The sequence below is a fragment of the Leopardus geoffroyi genome, chromosome A3 (genome assembly GCF_018350155.1).
Source record: "Leopardus geoffroyi isolate Oge1 chromosome A3, O.geoffroyi_Oge1_pat1.0, whole genome shotgun sequence".
Lineage (NCBI taxonomy): Eukaryota > Metazoa > Chordata > Mammalia > Carnivora > Felidae > Leopardus > Leopardus geoffroyi.
Genome location: NC_059336.1, coordinates 5227048 through 5234019, shown reverse-complemented (window position 1 = coordinate 5234019; position 6972 = coordinate 5227048). Strand labels below are relative to the sequence as shown.

The 6972-nt window shown below is 58.5% G+C and overlaps 1 long non-coding RNA gene across 1 annotated transcript; it reads right to left on the bottom strand.

Annotated features, from left to right (window-relative positions):
• Positions 1-260: 260 nt before the first annotated feature.
• LOC123579611 lies at positions 261-3412 on the bottom strand. Its single transcript, XR_006702845.1, has 3 exons — positions 3301-3412; positions 2823-2906; positions 261-734 (listed from the first exon to the last, which is right to left on the bottom strand). It is a non-coding gene; the product is annotated as an uncharacterized LOC123579611 (long non-coding RNA).
• Between the last annotated feature and the right edge of the window lie 3560 nt (positions 3413-6972).

Here is a 6972-nt window from a genome sequence, read left to right as displayed (position 1 = left end):
GCGTACGGACGCGCGCACACACGCGCACATCACACACACACGTGCACACACACCTTTGATTCTAACGCTTACGATTTTCTTTTAATTTTTTACGTATTTCGTAATTTTAAAAGCACTTTTAGTTGTCCTGAGATCAGATTTCGATGGTAAGACGCTCAGTGCCTCTCAAAGCTGGCCAAAGCTGGTCTGCTGATAATGGGACACCCCAAGATGAAGCCCTGGGGTTCCAGGTTTTGCTGGTCAAAGCACCAGCATTGCAGGACGGACGCGTAAAGGAATTAAGGTAACAGCAATACCATCGAATGAATGTCTGCTGGTGTGGCCTACACTTTTCTAATAATAAGGGTATTATTTTTCTATGGCTGCATAACAAAGGATCACAAATTCAGTGGCTTCAAGCAGCACGTTTTTATGACCTCACAATCGTTCCCGTGGGTTGGAGTGTGGGCGCGGCTTAGTTGGGTTCTCTCATGAGGGTCTCAAAATGCTGCAACTCAGGTGTCTGTAGAGCTGCGTTCTCATCCGGAAGCTCAGCTGGGGGAGGGTCCACTCCCAAACGCATCGGCCCGGTTGTTGGCAACATTCATGTGCCACTGCCGATCGACGGCCAGGTGGAGGGGCCGGCAAAGAGCAGAGCAGAGTGTGGTTTGGGCAGAGAGAGGTCAGGATGGCCTTCCCGGAGGAGGTGACATTTCAGTGTGTGCAGGCTAAGTGGAGATGGAATTTTCTTTTAACTGCAACACAAAGCGACAGAAGGGGTCAATCTGGGATGTGGCAGGATTCTGTTCAGGTTTTCAGGGCACTTTGGTCTCCACGGAGCAGGTGTGGTTGCGGAGAACCCCAGGAGGAGGATTTTGCAGAGAAATGGGGGCCGTTTGGGCCAAGGTTCCCAGGAAGCAGACCCTGAGATGCATGTAAGTGAGCACCAGAAGGCCCTTGGGATCCACACTGGTGAAGGGGTTGGAGAGGAAGAAGGGTGGGTGGGGGTCCAGGTCCCATGACAGGGGGACTTGTCCCGAGTAGGGCCGAGCTGGCCAGGTGTTTACAGCCCTGTGTCCATCAGTCAGGGGACACTGGCCACCCCAGGAGGGATGAGGCGTTGGGCGGGACCACCGTCTAAGCCCAAGGGCTGACCACAGAAGGCTGCCCGCTGGTGGAGATCCTAGCAGCTCAGGTGGCCAATCCTTTCCTGCGGGGACCTGGGGGGGGGACCTCCATGTATTTTGGCCATACAAGATCAGAGAACTAGGGCTCCCAGAAGGCAGGCCTGCTTCTGCGTCCATGACGGCCACGAACCCAAAGAAGTGCGTGCTACACGTGGGCACGGTGGTGGTGCCCTCCCAGGTCTGTGCGGGGCCGACGCGCTCATTAAAATGACAGTGGCAGCCGTGTCTCTCCTCCGGGGGCTCTCCACCTCCCTCTGTCCCCACCCCCAAGTCCAGGGACAGCCGCCCAATCCCTCACCTGTCAAATGGGGCAGTTTTCCGGTCTTTTGGCAAGGGCTGAGGGGAAGAGAGGACACCACAATAGCAAGGTCAGGACGGCTGCTGGCGCGCGGAGAGTGCCTGAAGCCGGGGCCAGCCGTGGTGGGAGGAACATGCTTCCACCCAAGACGCCCACCCTCCGTCGCCCCCAGAATTGGGCTTCCCAGGGGCGTCCCACCCTCCACACCACCAACATCTGGGACGGGTCCTTCCCTGCGGCTGGCCATCCTGGGCATCGCTGGATTTCAGCAGCATCTCTGGTCTCTACCCACCCCGTGCCAGGGGCATCCCCTGCCTCACCGAGTCTGGACAACTAGATATGCCCCCCGACACCCCCAAATGCCCCCAGAGGGCAGGAGGATCCTGGAGGGAGAAGCCTGGAGCTCACACAAGACAGACGAGATCCACAGCAATACCCTGGAGAGAGAGGAGGGCTTTGTTCTCAGGGGGAGGAAGCCCTTGGCCCATCCTTGGGTCGGGGGAGCGGAGAGAACATCCCAGGCTGTGGGGTGAACACAGGAGACCGGGGTGGGGGGGGTTTGGGGGAGCACAGAGTCTGGCCCCACGCAGGCGCTCAGCAAATAGCAGGGCCATGAGTTATGCAGAGACGTGCACGAGGAAATGCTCACTCCTGGCTCTGCCTGACGCGGTCTCCACTTCCCGGTTTTATCTCCCCTTTTGCCCTCCCTCTCTTTCTCCGCCATCCCGGCTTATTTGTGAATAATCACCTATCTTGGCTTCCCCAAGGAACCCAGACACTCAAAAAGGCCACCACTAAGTCCTGGGGCACCCAGACGCCCTTTCCAGCGTCCTCTCCCCAGGACCGAAGCCCAGTCCGTGCGGAATATTCCACCAGATGGCGGGGATCTTTTGCACCCCCACGGCCTAGCCCCCGTCCAGCACAGGAATGTCCTGCCCACTCTCTCCCTGTGCCATGCTGGGAGGGTCCCTGCCGTCTTCAGCTGGAATAACACTGCGCCTGCCCTCGCATGGATCTGAGCCTCTGTGGGAGACAGGACGTGGAGGCGGCCCTGCCCTGCTCAGCCTGGGAAGCCTGTGAATTTCTGTCTTCCCTCCCCGCTGGCCAGAGTGCGGCCGTGGGGGTCCTGGCTCCTGCCAAGCCAAGGTCGAGGGCCTGCTCTCGGCCAGCTTTCACACCCTTCGCAGCCATCCCTGGCCACCTGCAGTCAGCTCTGTCCTTCCCCCATCCTCTCAGTCCCCACCGCGATGGCCCGAGGGGGCCAGGACAGAAAGCACGGCGGGAGCTCAAGCAGGGAAAGCAGGAGTCCTTCTGGATACCTGTCGCCCCACCATGCTGCAATCCACACCGTTTCTCACCTGGATAGAGGCCCGCGGCTGCCTCCTCCCGGGCTCCTGGGTCTGCCTGGCTCTCACGTCTGCATCTCAGCAGCCAAAGGGGTCCTGTTAAGGTGCAAGGTGAGTCCTTGTCACTTCTTTTTCGTGATCCTCCCACAGATCCGCATCTCACGACATCGTGGCTGTGACTCAGGTCCCACACCACCTCCCCCGGCCTCTGCCCGCTCTGCCCACTCTTCCCTCAGCTCCCTCTGCTCCAGCCCACCTGCCTCCTTGCCAGCCCTCAGATGCCCCAGGGCCTTTGCACTGGCTGCTTCCTCTACTTGAAATAGGCTCCTTGCTGTTCCAATGGGTTACTCCCTCATTTTGTGTAGATTGTTACACAAATATCGCCTTCCCTTTGAGGCTTTCACCGCTGTACGTTTAAATTGTACACACACACACACACACACCCCATCCCCTTCCCGCCTTCATTTTTTTCCATAGCACTTATCACCACCTGGCAGCAGAAAGAGTCCAATAGCTCCACCAATGTTTGCTTTTTAGAAAAATTTCTAGTTCAGGACGCCTGCGTGGCTCAGTCGGTTAACGTCCGACTTCGGCTCAGGTCACGATCTCGTGGTTCGTGAGTTCGAGCCCCGCGCCGGGCTCTGCGCTGACAGCTCGGAGCCTGGAGCCCCCTTCGGATTCTGTGTCTCCTTTTCTCTCTCTCTGCCCCTCCCCTGCTCACACTGTTTCTCTGTCTCTCAAAAATAAACGAACATTAACATTTTTTAATTAAAAAAAAGAAGGAAAGAAAACATTCCAGCCCAAGGTTCCCCTTGACCGACTACTGAGGGCTCGGTGGGTCTATTTCCCACGGGCAAACTCCGCGTGACCTAAAACCGTTCGTAGCAGCTGTCATCCATTTCAGGTTCCCTGTGTCCCAGCCTCCAGGAGAAACGTTGGACGACACTGTCCCACCCAACCCTTGAGTCAGCTCTTGGAGGCCGGAAGGATTATTATCCTCATTTTGCAGCTACGGATGTCATCCCTCACAAGCTTTTAACAGCCGGGAGGACCCACACCCACGACAGCGGGACGAGTCCTTGAGCCTCAGGTCCAAAGGCCACCCATCCACATCAGAGCCGGGGGCAGTTGGGTTCCAACCGCAGGAAATGACCCCTTAGCCAGGCCGAGCCCCGGCTCCCTGGCCGGGACAGGGTCTGGCTTGGGCTTTGCTTGGGCGGGGAGGCTGGGCAGGGGATTGGGGTGTGGGGCACAGGTAGGAGCCTTGCTTGGAGCAAGGAACAGGGACAAGGGAGCTCAGACGTGACACTCCATCCTCCTGGGTCTTGGTTCCAATCGCTGCGGCCAACACCTCTCCAGGCTCGCGGATTCCAAGACTGCCCTGGCCTCCTGGGAATTTCTTTGGGGCTAAGAGTAGAGATCTGGGCCCTTCGGAGAAGCAAGGGAGTCGTTCTCCAGGCACATGAGAAGGAGGAACCGGCTGGGAAATCAAAGCTTTACCTGCAGTCCTCGAGGGATCTGAAGGTCAGGAAGGGCAATTCGGCTTCTAGAACGCTTACAGCCTTCTATGCATGTGCACGCGTACATATTGACATAACATGCAAATCTCATTAAAGGTGTGTAGGCGTCCGTTGCCTCATATCATATCAGACACTGTCTACCACTTTCTTTTGGATGATGCATCAGGATAAGGGCGAAATTATTAAGAGACATCACGCTCGGCGCTGAGCTGAGCTTGGAATGTGTGTTTGTTCTCCCCCTGAGCTCTCGCAACCACGCTGGCTGTGGATGCAAATCCCCATTTTCCAGGTAAGGAAACGGAGGCTGAGAAAGCTTGGGTGGCTTGCTTGGGATTGCAGGGCGGGGGGTGGCTGTACCGATGATCCCTCCCAGAGTCTCTCGGAGCGGGGGACCAGCTCCCTGGTGGGCCTAAGAAGGGCGGGCTGTGGTGTCCCTTAGTACGAGGTGTGCACCACCCGCAGCCCCCAAGAAGGCAGGGCCGGAGGGAGTATCACCCCGCAGAGAGAGAAAGCTGATTCCTGCAGCTTCTTCCTCCCTCCGGGAGGAAGTCTCCACGGCCTGCTGGCCTGTCCACCGCCTCGTTCGGCCACATGAGTTGCAACAACCACCGGAAAGGGAGCCTTGCGTTCAGCGTCTTCGTGGGCAACCGCCTCCAGCCAACAGCGTGAGTAACCTCGGCTGTATCTTCGTGGTACTTATTTCGAGGCGCGCCGTCTATCGGTGGCGGGTGACAATTGGTTTCGAAACCATTGTCATCACACCCAGTTCCCACTTCAGATACGTTTGTTTGACTTCAGAATGCAGAGGGACTTCCTGAAAGAGATCTGTGAGGAGGCGCCCGGGCGGCTCAGTCGGTGGAGCTCCCGACCGCAGCCCAGGTCAGGATCTCGCAGTCCGTGGGTTCGAGCCCCGCGTCGGGCTCTGGGCTGACAGCTCGGAGCCTGGAGCCTGCTTCGGATTCTGTGTCTCCCTCTCTCTGCCCCTCCCCTGCTCACGCTCTGTCTCTGTCAAAAATAAATAAACACTAGGGGCGCCTGGGTGGCTCAGTCAGTTAAGCGTCCGACTTCAGCTCAGGTCAGGATCTCGCGGTCCATGGGTTCGAGCCCCGCGTCGGGCTCCGGGCTGATGGCTCAGAGCCTGGAGCCTGCTTCCGATTCTGTGTCTCCCTCTCTCTCTGCCCCTCTCCTGCTCGTGCTCTGTCTCTCTCTTTCCTTCAAAAACAAATAAACATTAAAAATTTTTTTTCAAGAGATCTATGAAACACATAACAGTTGCACAAAAACAGTTGAGGCCGATTCAACCTTATTCTAGCCCAAGTTCTGCCAGAATCAACGATAGGGCCTCCAGGGGAGGGAGAGAAAAGGATGTACTTCAAGGTTTCTCGGCCCAGGGCCCCGGCGAGGTTTGCGCCCAGGTCGTTCTCGGTGGTGAGGGCTGTTCTGGGCACCGCAGGATGTCAGACGGCATCCCTGGCCTCTATCTACCCGCCAGATGCCAGCCACACCCCCCCACCCCTAGTCGCAGTCCAATGTCTACAGACACTGCCACGTGTCCCGCTTGAGAACTGTCATTCCCGTGGCAAGAGGAGACCCCGGCGAGACCTTGGGCCCCTCTCTGGCCATGAACCCGCGCGGGAACACGGCAATGGGGACCCAGGCTGAGAGGTGTCGGGGGCAGGGGGGAGGGCGGCAGCCCCCTGGCCCAGCAACAGCCAACGTCTCAGAGCTGCTATTTAAGACCCCGCCGTCTTCCCGCGTCTCTGCAGCCCTGCTCCCAGGCAGATGCAGCTGCACGGTCAAAAATACCCTCGCGGTTGTGGCTCGTGGAGCTGCGTGGCCGTGGTTCCTTTGTGTAAGCCGAGGCCACCGTGGCGTGCGAGCCAGTGCGCCTGGGGGGCGCGGGGTGCGGCGGGGGAGACGTTCGGGAGAACAGCAGAGCCGGAGGAGAGATGGGAAGGGAACTAGAATATGGAAGGAGAGGAGGATGGGACGCAGGGCTGTTTTATCACCTGGGAAACTTAATGGGATGCCAGAGAAGTTTCCGGGGACGCGCGGGAGGGGTGGATGGGATGGCAGGGCGCCCCGGGTCCCCACCGTGGGTCCGGGAAGCGTTGGCTGCGGGGCGGCTTGCAAGGACGGCCTGGCCAGCTGGGAGCCTGGGGGCATCGGCGTCTTCTCAGTCCCTCCCCACCCCTCCACGCCCCCTCCCTGCGCCACCCCCCCCCCGTCCCTCCCCAAGCTCCCTAGGCCCCAAAGCGGGTCACCGTGTTTTTCTGAAGCTCCAAGCCGGCCAGGGCAGTCTCGGGAACTGCTTCCCCACTTTATTTCTAAATTACCTTTCTTGGCTGCACGGACTTGGTGTTTCCTTCCTGAGGGCCTCCCCCCGCCCCACCCCTGTTCCATTTTGTTGTTGTGATTTTTAATGTTTCTGGCTGGTTGTTACCATTTTAGGGGCTGTGCCAAAGCCGTCTAAAGCAGCAAGATCCTCCTTATCCCTACGTCGTCCCTAAGCTCCCGGTGACGGCACCCCCCCCCCCCCGGGACGGGCTGTGCACCCAGCAACCTCGGGCCACACGTGCACCATCCCAAAAAACACCATCAAGCTGCGTCCAGCTTCACACGTTCTCCAAAGGAGGGAACAG